Genomic DNA, 18011 nt, shown 5'->3' on the forward strand with positions numbered 1-18011 from the left:
GAACTTAAGTTGTTATGCAAGAGTCAGGCGGTTTCTATCAAGACCTTGGAAAATCAAATCGGTCAAATAGCCAATGCAGTGCTCAATCGTCTACCTGGAACACTTCCCAGTGACACGGAAGTACCAGGCAGAAAGGAAGCTAAAGAGCAAGTCAAGGCTATTACCTTAAGGTCTGGGAAAGTTGCTGATGCTAAAAAGGCAAAAGAAGGAGAAGCTGAAGTTAGATATGAAGAAGCTAAGCAAAAGGAGAAAGCGGTGGAACCAAGGAAGACTACTGTTGAACACACTCTGCCTGAGGGTAATACAGGGGAGAAACAGCTCTATCCTCCACCACTTTTCCCTAAAAGATTGTAACAATAAAAGCTGGATAAGCAGTTCGATAAGTTTCTGGAGGTGTTCAAGAAACTTCACATCAATATACCTTTCGCTGAGGCTCTGGAGCAAATGCCTAGCTATGCGAAGTTTATGAAGAGTATTCTTTCAAGGAAGGTGAAACTGGATAACCTTGAGACCGTTGCTTCAACGGAAGAATGCAGCGCTGTTCTGTAGCAAAAGTTACCTCCAAAGCTTAAAGATCCAGGTAGCTTCACCATTCCTTGCACCATTGGCAACTTGTCGTTCGACAAGTGCCTTTGTGATTTGGGAGCAACCATCAATCTGATACCGTTGTCGATCTTTAAAAAGTTGGATTTACCTGATCCAAAACCCACCTACATGTCTCTACAATTGGCTGATCGTTCTATTACTTACCCAAGGGGCATAGTGGAGGATGTGCTAGTCAAGGTGGATAAGCTCTTCTTTCCTGCAGACTTTGTTATTCTGGATTTCGAGGAAGATAAGAAGATTCCCATAATCTTGGGAAGACCTTTCTTGGCTACTGGCCGTACCTTGATAGATGTGCAGAAAGGTGAACTTACTATGCGGGTTTTGGATCAGGATGTGACCTTCACTATATTCAAAGCAATGAAATTCCCTACAGAAGATGAGGAGTGCTTAAAAGTGGATGCGATTGATTCTGCGGTTACTTCAGAACTCGATCATATGCTAATGTCTGATGCATTAGAAAAGGCCTTAGTGGGGGATTTTGACAGTGATGATGAAGATGACAACGAGTAATTATAATATCTGAATGCTTCTCCCTGGAGGAGTAAGCTGGACATACCGTTTGAATCTCTTGGTACTTCTGACCTCAAGAATGCTGAAGGAAAGCTCAAACCATCAATTGAGGAAGCACCTACCTTGGAGCTCAAGCCATTACCTGAACACTTGAGGTATACTTTTTTAGGTGATGCATCTACTTTACCTGTTATTATTGTATCTGACCTTTCAGGTAGTGAGGAAGACAAGCTCTTAAGGATTTTGAGAGAATTCAAATCAGCTATTGGATGGACCATAGCAGACATCAAGGGGATCATCCCTTCATATTGTATGTATAAGATTCTGCTAGAGGAGGGTAGTAAGCCAACTGTAGAGCAGCATCGCAGACTTAATCCTATCATGAAGGAGGTGGTGAAGAAAGAAATTCTGAAATGGCTGGATGCAGGCATCATTTATCCTATTTCTGACAGTTCTTAGGTGAGCCCCGTACAATGTGTGCCTAAGAAAGGAGGTATCACTGTGGTAGCAAATGAGAAGAATGAGCTCATCCCCACTCGAACAGTTACATGATGGAGAGTATGCATGGATTACCGAAAGCTGAACAAAGCCACGAGGAAGGATCACTTCCCTCTTCCATTTATTGATCAGATGCTTGACAGGTTGGCTGGTCATGAGTATTATTGTCTTCTGGATGGCTACTCAGGGTATAATCAGATTTGTATTGCACCAGAAGATCAAGAAAAGACTACCTTCACTTGTCCATTTGGCACGTTTGCTTTTCACAGAGTCTCGTTTGGTTTATGTGGTGCACCGGCCACTTTTCAGAGATGTATGATGGCTATATTCTCTGACATGATTGGAAATAATGTCGAGGTGTTCATGGACAATTTCTCCATCTTTGGACATTCATATGATGAATGTTTGAATAATCTTCGTGCCGTGCTCAAAAGGTGTGTGGAAACTAATTTGGTGCTCAATTGGGAGAAATGTCATTTTATGGTGCGTGAAGGCATTATTCTCGGGCATAAGGTCTCTAGTAAGGGTCTTGAGGTGGATAAATCCAAGGTGGGAGTCATTGAAAATCTTCCACCACCTATTTCTGTGAAAGGAATCCGTAGTTTCTTGGTCATGCGGGTTTTTATCGGCGGTTCATCAAGGACTTTTCAAAGATATCTAAGCCATTGTGCAACTTGCTTGAGAAAGATGTGCCTTTCAAATCTGATGATGAATGTTTGGCGGCATTCGAGACTCTCAAGAAGAGTTTAATCACTGCACCAGTTATTATAGCACCGGATTGGACAGAGCCGTTTGAGATGATGTGTGATGTGAGTGATTATGCGGTAGGTGCAGTTCTTGGGCAGCGCAAACATAATCTCTTTCATGTGGTCTACTATGCTAGTAAGACCTTAAATGGGGCCCAAATGAACTACACCACTACTGAGAAGGAGCTCTTGGCTATAGTCTTTGGTTTCGAGAAATTTCGATCTTATATGCTTGGGACAAAAGTGACAGTGTTCACTGATCATGCGGCCATTCGCTATTTGGTTTCCAAGAAGGATTCGAAGCCGAGACTCATTCGTTGGGTGCTCTTACTTCAGGAATTTGAGTTAGAGATCAAGGATCAAAAAGGTACTGAGAATCAAGTAGCTGACCATCTCTCTAGGTTGGAGAATCCCGAGTCTACTTCACAAGATAAGATATTGATAAACGAATCTTTTCCGGATGAGCAGTTGTTCGCAGTTCAGGAGGAAGAGCCATGGTTTGCAGATATTGTAAACTATCTTGTTAGCAATATAATGCCTCCTAATTTGACCTCAGCTCAAAAGAAGAAGTTTTTGCATGAGGTGAAGTGGTATATGTGGGATGAACCATATTTGTTTAGACAGGGAGCTGACCAGATCATCAGGAGATGTATCCCATTCTGTGAGACGGAGGGGATATTACGAGACTGCCACTCCACAGTTTATGGTGGACACTATGGTGGTGAGAAGACGACAGCTCGTATTCTGCAAGCAGGTTTTTTCTGGCCTACTTTGTTTAAGGATGCTCATCAGTTTGTTTTAAGGTGTGATGGTTGCCAAAGAGTGGGAAATTTGACGAGAAAGAATGAGATGCCGTTAAATGTGATGCTTGAAGTCGAGGTCTTTGATTTTTGGGGAATCGATTTCATGGGGCCTTTTATCTCGTCCTGCATTAATCAGTACATCTTGCTGGCAGTCGATTATATCTCAAAATGGGTAGAAGTCAAAGCTCTACCGACAAATGATGCAAAGACAGTGTTGAATTTTCTTCATAAGCAGATTTTCACAAGGTTTAGAACGCCTCGGGTAATCATAAATGATGAAGGGTCGCATTTCTGCAATCGTAAGTTCACTTCTATGATGCAGCGTTATAATGTGAATCATCGAGTTGCTACTGCCTATCATCCGCAAATAAATGGTCAAGCGGAAGTGCCTAACAGAGAGATCAAGCGCATTCTAGAGAAGGTTGTTTGTCCGTCAAGGAAGGATTGGTCTTTAAAGCTCGATGAAGCTGTTTGGGCCTATAGAACAGCATACAGAACTCTACTTGGTATGTCCCCGTTTCAACTGGTGTATGGTAAGGGATGTCATTTACCCGCGGAGCTTGAGCATAAGGCTTATTGGGCGTTGAAAAAGTTGAACCTGGATTTAGATGCAGCTGGTAAGAAGAGAATGCTTCAGCTTAATGAACTTGATGAATTTCGACTTCAAGCGTATGAGAATAACAAAATGTACAAGGAAAAGGTGAAGAGGTGGCACGATAAGAAGCTACATCCTAAGTTATTCGTGCCGGGGCAACAAGTTCTCTTATTCAACTCTCGTCTCCGACTTTTTCCTGGGAAGTTGAAATCAAGGTGGTCTGGACCTTTTATTGTCAAAACTGTGTTTCCACATGGAGCGGTGGAGATTTTTAAGAATGATCCGGACCAAGCATTTAAGGTTAATGGTCAGTGTTTGAAGCACTACTATGGGGACACGGCAAAACGAGAAGTGGTAAGTGCCATTTTATTGTCAACTTAAAAAAGGTACGCAACGTCAAGCTAATAACGAAAAAGAAGCGCTGTGTGGGAGGCAACCCATAATTTGTTGTTACAGGAACCCTTAGAAGTTAATAACCTATCCAAAACCAAAAAAAAAAATCAGTAAATCCGGGCTCGAAATTTTTTTTTTCCAGAGACCCCCTGAGCGCCCGCTCAGGGGTTGACTGCCAGAAAATTTTTCCAGTTCATAAAAAATTAAAAAAAAATCAGAAAATTAAAAAATGAATTACATCCCCATTACCCACGATTTCTTTTCCCATTAACCCATGATTTTATCCCTCAAACCCACTCCTAATCTAATTTTAACCCAATCCATACCCTATATATACATACACTTATCCCATGCATCTCCCTCACACCTTCTACACTCAAACTCTCTCCCAAATACAAAAACACTATTTTCAAGCACTTTTATTCAGATTCAATGGCACCCAAGAGAGCAAGGACTATTGATAGCAGCAGCACGGTCCCTACTGCTGATTCATCGAGGGGTACTGCTGCGAGGCCTCGGTTGAATAACAAAGCTACGGAGGAGGAGTACACTAGGCTTTTGGGAAAGCCGATTCTGAAGGAGAGGGGGTTTTTACCATCGAGGAGGGATGGTGAGTTGCTACCGATGATTGCTGAGAAGGGGTGGATAGCTTTCTGTGAGTCACCTGAAGCAGTACCGATGAGCGTGGTTCACGAGTTCTATGCGGACGCGAAGGCCGAGAAGAATGGGTTTTCTGTGGTCCGAGGGCTGACGGTTGATTATCACCCAGCGGCGATTCGCCGTGTGATTGGGTAGCGAGAGAGGAAGCCCGAGGAGGAGAACTGGAATGAAAAGACTGCTGAGGATTTCGACTTGGATTTGATTTGTGCTACTCTCTGTAGGCCGGGCACAGTTTGGACCTTCAAGACAGGAACTAATGAGTATCGTCACTTTCCGGCGATCGCTATGAACAGGTATGCCCATGCATGGAATGCGTTTATTTATGCTAATATTCTGCCTTCTTCGCATGCACATGAGGTCACAGTTGAGAGAGCACAGTTGTTGTGGGGAATTCTTAATGAGGAGTACTATGTGGACCTTGGTGAGTTCATCTACCAAGGAATTCTGAAGTTTTTGAGGGGAGCTAAGCATATGAACATCCCTTATGCATCCACAGTCACGAAGCTTTGTCGAGCAGTGGGAGTAAACTGGCCGTCTCATGAGCAGTTGCAGTTGCCGGCCGCTCCGATTGATTCTGGGACTCTGAATGGGATGCAGGAGTGGACCGGTGGTGAGCCCGAGGAGCATGGGCTGGGTTATCGTCTTCCAGGAGGGCGTCCAGCACGAGGTGCTACTATGGCTAGGCCTAGGCGTGATGAGGCTGGTTCTTCGAGTGCTCAGGAGGGTGCTGGGATGGCTGATGCCTAGTATAGGAGGTTGTCACGGCGGATGGATGCCATGTACGAGACACAGAGCAGGTTTGCTCAGGAGCTCACCCTTGCATTAGGGACTGCTTTTCGGGGTCTTGGAGCTGACATCCAGTGGCCAGTTTTTGGTGAGGACTCTGCATACCAGCCGCCTAATACTCCACCCACTGAGGGTGAGGATGATGATGACTCCGAGTAGGTATACCATGTGTTCCTTTCTACTACCTTCACTGGGGACAGTGAAGATTTTAAGTTTGGGGGTGGTAGTTAAGGAATATTTTGTGTGTGTGTCATATAGCTGCATATTCATGATAGTTAGTTCATATAGTTGCATAGAATTTGCCATATAGTTTATTTATTTATTTATACCTTTATTTTTTTACCATGTCATGTAGCTCATGCATATGCCATGATCCCTTTTGCGATGATTTACCGACTAATTTGTGATGTTGATGCGAGTGTAGTGATAGCATTAAAGTGATGTTGAGTCATGTAGGTTGATATGCATGCTAGAAACACTTGTATTTTCACAAAGTCTTAGAGAATGCTTAAGGGCTAGATTGTTGTTATGATATGATTGTTTTCAAGGTTAATCTATTTATTATTCTTAGAATTTGATAATAGGTTCTTAGTGATAAAGGCATGAAAAAGAAAAAAAAATGGAGTAAAAAATGGAATTTGTTGCTAGTTGTGGCTAGGCGTCAAATGGCTAGTAGTCGGCTTGCATGTTATGCGAGTAGTCTAGGGTTGAGCAAGATGGAGCGAAACGCACTTGCTCAGAAAGTTTGAAAGAAAAAAAAAGAGAAAAAAAAGAAGTATGTGTTTATGCATAATTGATCACGAGTGGGCTCTTTGGTATTCGAGTTATTAAGTTCTTAGGGGACTTTGTGCCTAGTGACCTAAGGCTTTTAGAGTCTGGGATCCGCTAACCTAACGCTCGCTACATGGATACCATTGTATAAGTCTTTTGTGGACCTCACTCATTGCACGGTCAAATAAGCATTATTGTTGTGAATAAAAAGCATGATTCCGTAATAAGCTCCATGATTCTCGTAGTGTTATAAGTCACTTTATGCCTAGAATTTTTATTCTTTGTATAATCATGTGATTGCGTTGATGATAGTTGAGTCATAATAATTGGTCTAGTTCCGAAGCATATCTGTTAAGCATCTGCACACACCACGTGTCTGACTGTATGTTCGTTTGCATGAGTTGATTGATCTTTAGTTGCCTAACTGCATTTGTTGAGATGTTGTAAATTGGTAGGTTTGTTCGTAGTAAGGGGGATCGTTGTATTTCATATAGATTGCATTCATGCATGTTTTTATTTGTTTTTGAGTCTGTGATGCTTGAGGACAAACATCGATTTAAGTTTGGGGGTGTGATAAGTGGCATTTTATACCACTTAGAACGTCTTAAAATAGCTTAAATTGGTGTCTTGAAATCAAGTATTTTGTGTATTTTATGCGTTTTTCTAGTGTTTGTGCATTTCAGGGTATTAGTTGCATTTCAGAGGAGTAATCATCAAGAATAAGCCTTGGCATGTGTTCAGCATTGCGAGAGGAAAGAAAGGGGCAGATTACAGCGAAGAAACGGAGCAAACTCAGGAATTTTCCAGTAGGGTCCTGAGCGCCCGCTCAACTATGCTGAGCGGCCGCGCAGAAAGCTGAGCGCCCGCTCAGCTATGCTGAACGGCCGCGCATGGTCGAGAATTTTGATAATTTATTTTAGACTTCTACTTCTGTTTGGCTTCCAACTTCTATGTAATCTGGGTTTTATGGGACTATTATATAAGTAGATTTAGAGACGTTTTCACGAGGTTGGATCGTGGTATTAAGCAAGGAGAAAAGGAGACAAGGAAGAAGACCGTTTTAGCAAACCGCAACGAAGAGGAAGCATATTTTCTTGTGATTCTTTTAATTCGTTGTAACGTTGGATGCTAGTTTTCTTGCTTTTGAACCTAATTACTCTTGTGACGTACTCTGGTTTAATATAATTAGTTTAGTTATTATTCTTTTATGTTTGTTTATCATGTTTTTATATGAACCAATGATGATGATAAGTGCTATCATGGGCTAATCGTGATCATGGGGTCGTAACGGATTTACTATGGAATTCTCTAGTTAATTGTTTAATACCTTAGTGTGTGATGATTGTATGATATCTAGTATTGGTTGTGCGTATTCGTATTATGTGCGTCACGAACATATAAGATAAGGTGTTAATCTCTTGTGAAACGACAGTGGATCTCGAGATTTAGAACTTGCCATGCTAGCATAGGTTCATGTATGATGTTCATGATTAGTGGGTAACTCTAACCGTTTTATTCGCCCTATGTAATCAAAAGGAATAACTTATGCTTAAATCGTTATGTTGTCAATTTCTGTAGACATATAGGAACTCAACATAATTGATGCATATTCAACTTCTATCTTAATTGTGGATGCTTGGTAGAATGGTATTAGTACAATGAAAGTTGGCTTTTATCAGTTTTGTGTTATTCGATTAATATCATCACTGTTGCATGCTAAGGGTAATAACAATAATTATTGAAGGAAGTAGTAATGAAGTTGTGATCTCATGAGTGTTTTAATATTGTTAATTCGAAGTGTTAAATAAGTGATTAATTAAGTAGTTAATTTTTAGTTAATATTTAGTCAACAATTCTAAGTGTTAGTGTCTTAACATTGAGAAGTAATCATACAATGGTGAGTGAGTTTAATTGAACAATAATTACTCTGAGTCTCTGTGGGAACGAACTAGAAAGTATTCTATATTACTTGCGAACGCGTATACTTGCGTGAATATTATCACGTGTTTTCGCCCTAACAATTCTACCCCTCCCTTGTCCTTTAGGAGATCCTATCATATCTCGAGAACTCGAACCACATCGAAGTTCCCCCAAGCGTTTTGCTTGTTAATAGGCATAGCTTTACTTTATATATATAAATGTACTTCCGAAAGTTTTCGGAGGAAGTACTAAGGATGTGAGTTGACCGTTGTCAACAGATAATTAAATAAGGGGGAAAAGTTTCTCCTTGAAACTAAATTCAAAATATTAAATAAGTCAGGATAATATTCTCCGACGATCTGAAATTATTCGAATGATTTTCGAAATTAGAAAGTAATTTAAATCCGGTTCTATGATTTTTAAATCTTAAATAAAGCCTTTAATAAATAATAATTAATTAAATGATAATCGATAAATAATTAAACCTTGAATGGGTTTACTCTTGTAAAAGAATATTTAAAATAATATTCCTCAACTAGTTTATGTCTATGAAATTAATAATCTTTAATGTTTAATCGGGTTTGAAATAAATAATCCTTGGAGTATACATCTCCCATAATAAAGGGATAGGTATATAATATTTATTATTCAAACGATAAAATATAGTTGAGAGAATATGATCGTTGAGAAGTCGTTTTAATAAAAGTTCGAGGTATTTTAATGTTTCGTAAGTGGACGTTGAGTCCCTTTAAAACGTACTATCATGGACTTGTAATCGTCCTATAATATCACCGGAATGATTCCCGGGTTTTTATTTTGAAATCCCGACCGACTCTCGGTCTTACTATAATATGTTACGCTTATAGCGGAATTAAACATTTCACGATATATACTTATCGTACAACATTGCTATATCATGCAAAATTTACTAACTACGTATCATGGAAAACATAGTACTTATGCAATGATAATAAAATAATTCTTCACAACACAACAGTAAATGGAGTTGGGTTCGTAAACTTGCCTGGGTATCTCGAGGTGGAGGATACTCTAGGTTCCGCTCAGAAATCTATTAATCATAAACACAATTCGTTAGGTCCCGTTCTAATTTACGGTGACTCGCATTCATGCGCTACTTGTTATGCACCCTATCAACTTGTACTACCCTTATTATTCCTTTAAGTCCTTATTCACATCATGGTCGCTTCATTTCTCTAAGTATCTTAGGTTCATTTTCATTATCACAGTCGGCTCCGCTTATGGATTCTACGGTTTCTACTCGCGCGGTCTCGGCTCCGATATTTTTATAAAATTGAAAAATTATTATTTTCACTTGAAATTTTTATGACAGTTAGGAAACTCAATATGTTACACTATGTAAAAATTCATGATTTATGAATACTTTTAAGTCAATCCTTTATATTTTCAAAGTTCGTAATTCATGGCAGTTGTCCGGTAAATCACTTTTAGTAAAATGGCCATAACGTTTGATCCGTAAATCGGAATCAAGCGATTCAAGCGCCTAAACGATCCTTATAAAATTTTCTATCATAATCAGTGGTTATTTTTCAATAAACTATAGTTTACATCTTCGGGTATTTCGGTAAAAACTTAAAGTTACGATTTGTTTGTTTTAACGGAATTACGTTTACGATCGGGGTTTCGTTTACACCCTAACTCTTAACACAACCACCAACAATCATCACCTCATAATCAACACAAAAACTCCTCTCAAGAAAATCATGTTCTTGAGGTAACAACAATCAACCTCACATCTACTTAACTAAACATCAAGATTTCAACAATACCACTTCTAAAACTAGGTTTACATCTACATACTAAATGGATCTTGAAAATGAATCTTAAATAAAGTTGGGCCAAAGATTTTTACCTTTCTTGAAAGATTGAGATGTGTTCTTGAGGTTGGTTGAGTCTTGGAAGTGCTTGGTATGATTTTTAGAACCTAAAACCACCATTGAAATCAAGAAACCAAAGAAGAGTTACTATCCATACTATTCACTAGTAACTTTCTTGATTTTATTTCACCCATCAAACCTTGATAAAAAAGAGATGAAAGAATTTTCTTACCTTAGTTTGGTTGTTAGGAAGCTTGAGAATTAATGGGATTATTTTACCATGGCTAGAACTTGAGATTTTGAATTGGATTTCCTTCTTTTTCTTGAAATTGCCGAATGGAAACAATGAACGGGGAGAGAGTTTTGTGCTTGCTTTCTTGGTTGCTTCTAGGAAATGAGATTGGTGATATCTTATATTGATTTGATATTCTCCTAGTTTGAATCCTAGTTTTATTCCTTGTTGCAAATCTTGGGGACAAATCTAAGTAGCTTGCTAGTTTACAAGCTAAACTATATGTGCTAGCTTCCTTAGCACACTATTTGGCTAGCTTGCTTGCTCATCCTAAGTTTAGCTCACTATTTGATAAAGTAACCATGGTTACTTTCTTACCATGGTTATTTAGTGCATTACGTTTATTTAATCATTTACGCGTTTGCTCGGTCGCTTAAGCGTTTTCGTAATACTTACTCCACTACACCATAAAATGCCTACTGTAACACCAAAAAAATGTTGTATTAGGGTGTAAATATGTTGCTCTTGCCCCACTTTTAAGCTAAGGTAACATTTTCTTAAAGATAGGTTTTTCCATGTTGCCTTAGGGGTCTAAGGTAACATCTTTGGTGCCTAAGGCAACATCATATTTTAACTTGTTTATATGTTGCCTTAGCTTGCTAATGCAACATAATGAGAGATCAGTTGTAACTTGTTTTTTATGTTACCTTAGAGTACTAAAATGTTTTTAAAATAGTGGGACCCATATCCGGCCCATTGTGGCCCACTGCAGCTAAGGCAACACTTCAGAGTAGCTAGTACAACGTTTACAGTAGCTAGTGCAACATTTCAGAGTAGCTAGTGCAATGTTTACAGTAGCTAAGGCAACATTTTTATGGTAAAAACTGGAAAAAAGGTAACAGAAATTACGAATTGCCAAAATAACCATCATCCAACAGCAAAGCAATTCACCAGGTCATTATACAGTCATCAACAATACTGGACCAAACAATCTTTGGACTTAAATAAAGTTCCAAATAAACAGACTTAAACCAACTTCTTACCCCTAGTACTTAGATTAGTCTATATCATACTTAAAAGTAGTAGCAAAAGACCTTTAAGTCAAGACACATGCATAGACATCGCAGTGTCATACTAGAAGCTACTGCCGCCAGTCATAGGCGTACCATTGTTATCGATTGAAAAGGTGAACACAGATCCTCAATGTCGACAGTGATATTTGGGTTTGCTTCTGCAAGTTTTTTAAGGACCAATGCCATGTTCTGTTGCACTTTCTTGTTCACCTGGTCATCCACTTCGGCTTGTACTTGCCTCACCTTCTCTTGAACTTCATCAACAAGGCTTTGCCTTTTCTTGGTTGTCAGCTCTTGCACATAGGCGTCTGTGGGAACAGTTGAGCTGGTAATTTGTGAAGGCTTTGGACATCTCCCTAAAAGCCAAGTCGAGCCATGTGATTTTCCATCTGTAAGCAGTTCACTTACATTATCTCCAGTGCTAAGCTTTTTGCTAATTTTTTCCTAAAAATAAAGCCACGTGAACAAATAAGATTAAATATGAAATACAAAAGCCATCTTTTCGTCAATTACAGACAACTGATAATTAAATAAAATACTTACAAGTTTGGATTTCATAATTGCAGTATCGATCTTGTACTCACGGTTGTCACTTCGCTCCCGGGTTTCAAAATAAACCTCAGCATCACAAGGTGCAGAGCTATCTGGTGCCTTTTTTTCTAGCAAAAAATAAGGTACATGTCATGTTACAAAGACAATATTTATCTAAATAGAGATGCACATTATAAGGATAATTATTCATGTAAAAAAAGTGAGTACTATCTACAAAATCAGATAAATAAATCAAACATGATTTATTTTTTTGTAAGAAAATAAACAGTGAGTACTTCGAAGGATAATTATTCCTGATAAATATTTTATGCACTACAAAATCAGATAAATCATTATAAGGATAATTATTCATGTAAAAACAGTGAGTACTATCTGAATAAAGAATGAACATAGTACGGTCAGTTCATAAATAATTATAAATAAATCACATACCATATTGTTTCGAACTTGTGCAAAGCTTTTCGGACCAGCAGTTCGAGTGTCGAGATATGATTTACGACTCACTGCATTTTTCTTAGCTCTCGCCTACAAAAGACATGAAAATAAATATACAGAGATGATTATCAATGCTCAAAATTATAAGTTGTATACCTGAACAGAATCATCATTCCAGTACTCTAAGAGCATTTTGAACTTCTCCAACGGAATATCATCTGGCCTATTCTGTAGTCTGTCTTCATCATTTGTGTAGGCTGTATAATGTGTTGCCTTGATTCGACACTTATACCCCTTCCAAGCAGCATGAATAGAATCCTCCACCCACTTTTCACATTCATCAGGAATAATATACCGAGCCTTATAAATTAACGAGTTCAATATTAATACGGAATTCAATTTAAGTCTAGTATGTCACCATAAATTGTTTTAGAAGATATCCAAGTAGATTATTGGTCATAAAGGGCATAAAATACCTTTACATAATTCCATAAAGTTTTTTTCAAGTTTTCAGGAACATAACGCCAAGTTGAAAGGAATATGTCCTAAGTCCAATCATGTATGAGGATTTAGGAATAACTTTTATGTAATCTGTTTTGATTTCATTGATATTAATAAAAGACTTGTTTTGTTTTTATTACGGGCTCTATCTATTTAAGTGTTTAAATAAGATATACCATAGTTTAGAGTAAAGCTTTTTATGGATTATGATGAGATCATAATAGTGAGACCTAAAAAGATGATAACTCTAAACTTAAATAGTTCCTGGTCATAGGATTACTAACTGGTAATTAATAATCCGCAAAGATCGGTACATACTATGCTTGCTTCATTATGAAGGATGTCTGTTCTCATAGACATTTGTGTGGTGACACTATAGCTAGTATGTAGGTGCTTATTATAGAATAAGTTCACTGAACATGACTCGCACAGCTGAACAACTGATGGAGTTCACTCACGTGTCAGCGGTAGTTCACATAGTGATAGTTGTACAAGTATCCTTAGACTTGAGGTCATCATAGTCATCTTGTGTACACTGAACTATGCTTTGGTTTAGTTCTTAGTCTCCAGGGATAATTATTAGGGCTCTTCTGGGTATAGGAATTTGTACACGAAGATAATGTATGATCAATAAAGGATCTACCCCTTCCAGTGAAGGAAGCGAATGTTCAAGGCTGATCCACTTATGCTAGTTCAGGAATCTCTGGCCAGAGTGAATGAAATTAGAAAAGAGTTTCTAATTTGCATAAAACTACGCATAGTAAATGGTAAGCAAGTGATTGAATTAGATAGGCTTGACACGAGATCCATGCCTTGTATTTAATCGGGACATTGTAGGGTAGAAGGAGTTTATTGTACGGTAACTATTCACTGAATAGGTTCTTGGTATTCTAAGCAGTGAATTCATATTATCTGGATAGTCGCGATATGCTGAGAAGTATCCCTCACGATGTAGAATAAATGTGATTAATTAATTAATCATATTTAATAAATTAGAGAATTTATATAAATAATGATAAAATAGTTTTATTATTATTTATTTCTACTACCGGCTTAATATTGAACCTACAGGGTCACACCATAAAAAGAGAATGATTTAATGGTGGAGGAATTAATTAATAATGGCTAAATAATTATTTATTTGTGAAATAAATAATTAACTGGCAAATTTAATAATTGATTAAATGAGATTTAATTGATTATAAATTAATTAAGAAAAGTTCTTAATATTATTAATTAAAGGATTTAATTTTTGGAAATTAAATCAAGAGAGAGAATTATTTCTAAAGTATTTAGAAAAAGGATTAATAATTAAAAGGTGTTTTAATTATTAATGAGAATAATAAATGGGATAATAATAATATTATTTATGGGAAAATTTCAGCTGAAAATTTTGCCTATAAATACACTATTATAGACCCTATTTTATTGGAACCCATAACGAACCACAAAAACCCAAAAAATTTGGAAAACCCAATTCTCTCCACCTCCTTCCTCCTCCTTAACATCGTTTACTTGGTGGATACCGGTGGAGTGCCTCACACTTGAGGAGCAACTGCTAAGGATCTCTGATCGTTGTCTCCGAATTATTTTTAAAGGTTATATTCGATCCCTCGAATTTTTATTCATGATCTGTATGCTTTTATTTGGATTTTATATGTGTAAAAGTGTTTTGCCATGCTCCCGCTGCGTTTAAAATCCAACAATGGTATCAGAGCATAGGTTGTATGCATATAGATCTGTGGTAAAAATTTCAGAATTTTATGTGCTTGTATGAATTAATTATGAGTTTTACAAGTTATATTATGGATTAATTTTGTCTGATGAGAAATCGTTTCTCAGATTAATTTTGAATGTTGATCTGGGTTCTACAAGTGTTGTAGATCGTCTGGGTATTTTTTCATAGTTTTATGATGTATAGATTTTTTATTATGAATTTTTGAAGTTCTTATAATTAAATTCGTAATTAAATAAATCATATATACATATATATAAATTGTTTGTAAGTATGTATATATATCTGTACTACATCTATGTGTTGTCTGTACTCTGTCTGTTGGCACGGAAAGAAAGATCAGAGAAAAGCAATGTCAGGCGCGCGCGGCGATCGAGGAAGAAAAGGCGGCGGCGGCTGCTGAAAAACAAAAAAAAAATAGGGGTGTAACGCATTCCGGGAATGCGTTACACCCTTTAATGGCTTAAAAGGGGTGTAACGCATTACCGGAATGCGTTACATGGATTGTAACGCATTCTTGTAATGCGTTACAGCCCGTCTGTTGATTTTAAAATTGATTTTCTGGGAGTTTCGTAACTCCGTTTTGGGCGTGCAATATACCGTTGGATTCGTTTTTTCGAGACGGATCTAATGGAGTGATCAATTTTAGTTTATATAAAAGTTTTGAACTGTTTATATTCCATGAAGTGTTTTAAAGCTATTTTTGATCGTTTGAATTGATTTTAAATGCTTCATGTGATACATAGAGATGTATAATGCTTAGACTAATGTGCTAGATGATGTAACATGCCTACCTTGATGTTTATTCATGTTGATATATGTGATATATGCTTAGTTTATCATGCGATGATAGATTTAGGTGAACTTAAATAAACATAAGGCGTTTGTTAGACAACCTAGTATAGTGAAATTGTTTCATAACCTTAATAATAATATTATGAATACAATCATGAGATTCTTGTGTTTATGAAACACGTAATTGAATATGAATTTTCGATATGAGAGAAAGGATGATTCTGTCAACAACATATTTCTATCTGTAAGAAAGGGTTATTAAGTGACGCCTCTTGACAATGCTCCACCCGATCTGGGAATCATCTGATTATTGATTATTGATTTGAAATATTTAATTTAAAAGGAAGAATCTCTTTATAATATGATTATGATTGTAACGTAATATAATCCCTCTAAAATTAAATAATATCAAGTAGTAATTGGCCAATGACACAACGGGCTTGTGTCGGTCATAGCCTTCCAACATGGTAGAAAGTAGTTCTTATTTTTGAATCATTGTCGTTTCGTGCCACAGCCGAGGGCTTTGATTTCGAAATAAGAAATACTTGTCTATTACATAGAGATGTGTACATTGAATAAGAATCTAAAGGTCGTTACGTGCCACAGCCGTGGGCCTTTGGGGACTGATTCAATTGTACGGAATGTTGGGTTAGACTTGACTTAGAATATTGAGTTTGTCGTGCCACAGCCGTGACTCAATTATTCAAGAGGCTAAAGTTTGATTAGGGAATAATATTAGATGTAATTGACAAGAGTTGTCTGCCTATTGAACATTATATGGCGTTTCGTGCGACAGCCGGGGTTGTGTAATGGAATGTAGGATCCCTATTCCCACTAGCATTATGAATGCTTAATTTTTCACGTAGAGGGTTGAATAAATTAGGAAAACTAGTGGGAGCCACTTATGAATAAAGACCCGATTCATATAGTGTTTTGAAATGAAATAGAATATTTGCTAAGTGTTGTTATGTGTTTATCATTTACAGATTTACTTTGTACGTTATGTCTTCTGCACTATCACTCAGGAGCATACTGGATGCTCACAAATTGACTGGTCCTAATTATGCTGACTGGCTTCGAAACTTGAGAATTGTTCTCAGGATTGAGAAGCTGGAATACGTGATTGACTCACCTAAGCCTACTGAACCTGCTAGTGATGCACATAATGATGAACATGTTGTGTATCGTAAGTGGATAGATGATGCAAATGTTGCTCAATGCATCATGCTAGCTTCCATGAACATTGAGCTACAGAAACAACATGAGCATATGGATGCTCACACTATCCTCATGCATCTACAAGAGTTGTATGATGTGGCAGGGAGGACAGCTCGATATGAGATATCGAAGGAGCTGTTCGGGTGTAGGATGTCTGAGGGATCATCTGTGAATGACCATGTACTTAAGATGATCAATTTGATTGAACGTCTTGGACAACTTGGTTTTGCCATGGATGGGGAGCTGAGCCAAGACTTGGTCTTGCAATCGCTTCCGAGTTCGTTCTCACAGTTTGTTGTGAACTTTCACATGAATAAGTTGGATGTCAGCCTGCCTGAACTCCATAACATGTTGAAGACTGCGGAATCGAATTTTCCCCCTAAGAAGAGTTCTGTTCTTCTAATTGGTGAAGGTTCCAATCCTAAGAAAAGGAAGAGGAACCCTTCCAAGAAGAAGAAAGTATGTGAGAAAATGCCGGTTCCACCAAAAGTTGAAGACCCCAAGAGCAAAGTTGTTTGCTTTCACTGTAATAAGGTGGGGCACTGAAAGAGGAACTGCAAGGTTTACCTTGCTGAATTGAAGAAGAAGAAGGGTAGTGAGACTACCGCTTCTGATTCAGGTATGTTCATGATATAAGTGAATATGTCATTAAATTAAATTTCTACTTGGGTATTAGATACCACCTGTGGTTCTCATATCTGCAATTTGTTGCAGGGACCAAGGAGAAGTAGGACTCTTGAGGAAGAGGAGGTGATTCTACTGATGGGAAATGGAGCAAGAGTTGCTGCTGAAGATGTAGAATCATTTCTGTTAGGTCCCAATTTGTTTGTAGAAGGGGGGTTGAATGCAAACAATACCGTTTAAGCGAATAAAATGCGGAATAAAAAAGTGAAACAAAATTCAAGTTAAATAAAACTTTTATTAAACTTGAAAGGTGTTACAACTACGGTATCGGTTACAAGGGATTAATCTCAAATCAATTATTACAAATCTAGAATAAATTCGACATGAACTTTTTCTATTTTTGCAATTAAAAGATCAAATGCTAAATGCGATTTGAGATTAAGTTCTAGGGATTTTAATCCGCTAGATTGATACACAAGAACAAGATAAAGATTTCTAGTTGATTGGATTTAACTTTACAATCTAGAAATTTAATCTTGAAGAAAACAGATGAAAAATGAAAATGTTTTGCCTTTGTTTTCTGCTTCTTTTTCTCTTGACTTGTGTGTTCTGTATGTTGAATAATTGCATGAATAACTTCTGCTGTGTTTTGTTGTTTAAGTAAACAAAACAATCCAGTTGAATCAGCAAGACTTTCGGCAA

The sequence above is a fragment of the Apium graveolens genome, chromosome 7 (genome assembly GCF_009905375.1).
Source record: "Apium graveolens cultivar Ventura chromosome 7, ASM990537v1, whole genome shotgun sequence".
In the NCBI taxonomy this organism is placed as follows: Eukaryota; Viridiplantae; Streptophyta; class Magnoliopsida; order Apiales; family Apiaceae; genus Apium; species Apium graveolens.